At 63.4% G+C, this 2,500-nt stretch overlaps 1 pseudogene; it reads right to left on the reverse strand.

Moving 5' to 3' along the window:
* Positions 1-2,500, reverse strand: part of LOC124590987 — a 7,957-nt pseudogene that overhangs the window by 3,345 nt on the left and 2,112 nt on the right.

The following is a 2,500-nucleotide window of genomic DNA, read 5'->3' on the forward strand; positions in this document are numbered from 1 at the left end:
AGAGACGTCGATCGATGCCACAAAAACAGAGCGACAGGAGCGGACTGCGTCGGTGAGAGCAGTGTCCAAGATGAAGGTGTTTTCCAACATCCCATCCCGGGGGATGAATGCCCGCTGACGTTCGTCCACAGCACATGCACGCATCAGGCGTGACGCGAGAACCTTGTGAAAGGTCCGCGCCAACACCGAGCAGACCGTAATGGGGCGAAAGTCAGCGGGGGATGTTGGTGCAGCCGTTTTGGGGAGAAGTGACGTCCGGGCGCGAAGCAGACGCTCGGGGAGGGCGCGGGCCAGGAGGAAGAGGTTCAAGAGTTTCACCAGGACTTCATGCGGCAGGCGCCGCAGCTCCGCTGGAGTCAGGCCGTCCGGCCCGGCTGCCGATCCCCTGGGCGGCAAGGCAGCAGCGACCTCCTCACGTGTGACCGGCCCCCATAGGCACTCAGGAGCGACAGGCTCCGAGTGCGGGAGAAGGCGGTCACGGATGAAGCCGGCGGTGGAGATCGGCTTCTTCGTGAAGAGGTCCGCCCAGAAGTCCAGCAGACCGGGGATGTCGGGTGGCGGCTGCAGCAGGGTGCCGTCCAGCAAGCCGCGCACGCAACGCGCACGCGACCTACGGAAGGCGTCCTGTGTCCGCGCGTATTCCCAGCGGCGCCGCTTGCGCTTCTGCAGCGGCGGGGCGGCAGGCGGCCGCTTGGATGGTTGGCGCGGCCGCTGTGTCCTGGTGATCGACCTCTCCCCCCTGGACCCGACCGACGCAAGGGCATCCGGGAGCATGCCCAGGATGACATCGGGCGGCGTGCCCCGCCCCAGACCAATGACTCGATCCAGGGCAGAGAAACGCTGGGCGGAAGCAGGTAGCCCCGCCAGATGCTCCCAGATGGCGGCGTCAGTCGGCCCCTCCGGCGGCGGCCCGGTGGTGTCGGCCGCGAAGTCCTCGGCTGCGTCGACGGGCGGCGCAGCGGCCTCGCCCGCGTCAGGCAGCGAGCTCGCTGCTCCACGGCGGGACGCCGGCTCTTCACCCCGACCGATCTCAAGTGCCTCCATGAATTGGCGGACAAGCTGCTTGTGGGCAGCTTGCCGCCGTCGGCACTTGATTGCCTCAAGCGTTCGGTCGGGGAACATCCTGGTAAGTTCTTGATTTACAAAGAAGAACCGGGCGTCCCTCTCCAGGAACAGTTCGGCCTCTGCCTTGGCGAGCGACAGGACTTCTTCCTCCGTCCACCTCGCGCGATGCCTCTCCGTCACGATCTCAGCGTTGGCGGCCGCAGGGTGTTGGCGGCGGCGATGGACCCCGAGACCGTTCTTCGTGGTAAAAGTGCGGTGGCACTCACTGCAAGCAAAGGGAGCTACACAAACTATCGCATTTTCGTTACGGCCGGTTGGCCGGATAGGTGCTGGGGTAGCTGGGGTGGCACCTTCAGCGGAAGGGCCACCATCTCTTGTTTCTTGTCGGCTGCCCCCAACTATAAAGGGATAATGCGAGGGGGGGCTGGTAACCCCCCCAAGCCCCTGGTGCGGTCTTCCACTCTGCAAAAATCAGCGGGCCCACGAGAAGGGGAGAAGACCGCAGGAGAGGAGAGGCTAAGAGGGCTAGGCCCATGTATTGCGCATCACTCTCCCTGTAACTATAACCCAAGGAAGGCACCTCGCAGCAGCAGCACGACTACATCAAGACCGCACTTCGAAAAGCCAAGTCCGGATGCAGCCACACCGCCGCCACTTGGCCACCTTAAGAGAGTCATAGTTACTCCCGCCGTTTACCCGCGCTTGCTTGAATTTCTTCACGTTGACATTCAGAGCACTGGGCAGAAATCACATTGCGTCAACACCCGCTAGGGCCATCGCAATGCTTTGTTTTAATTAGACAGTCGGATTCCCCCAGTCCGTGCCAGTTCTGAGTTGATCGTTGAATGGCGGCCGAAGAGAATCCGCGCACCCGCGCGCCCCCGGAGGAGCACGCTAAGGCGGACGCGGCCTCGCAGCAAGGAAGATCCGTGGGAGGCCAAGGCACGGGACCGAGCTCGGATCCTGCACGCAGGTTGAAGCACCGGGGCGCGAACGCCGCGCAGGCGCGCGCATCCTGCACCGCCGGCCAGCACGAGGCCAACCAACGGCGAGAGCAGACCACGCCCGCGCTAAACGCCCGCACTTACCGGCACCCCTACGGCACTCACCTCGCCCAGGCCCGGCACGTTAGCGCTGACCCACTTCCCGACCAAGCCCGACACGCCCCGATCCTCAGAGCCAATCCTTATCCCGAAGTTACGGATCCAATTTGCCGACTTCCCTTACCTACATTATTCTATCGACTAGAGGCTCTTCACCTTGGAGACCTGCTGCGGATATGGGTACGAACCGGCGCGACACCTCCACGTGGCCCTCTCCCGGATTTTCAAGGTCCGAGGGGAAGATCGGGACACCGCCGCAACTGCGGTGCTCTTCGCGTTCCAAACCCTATCTCCCTGCTAGAGGATTCCAGGGAACTCGAACGCTCATGCAG

Source organism: Schistocerca americana, unplaced genomic scaffold (assembly GCF_021461395.2).
Source record: "Schistocerca americana isolate TAMUIC-IGC-003095 unplaced genomic scaffold, iqSchAmer2.1 HiC_scaffold_789, whole genome shotgun sequence".
NCBI lineage: Eukaryota > Metazoa > Arthropoda > Insecta > Orthoptera > Acrididae > Schistocerca > Schistocerca americana.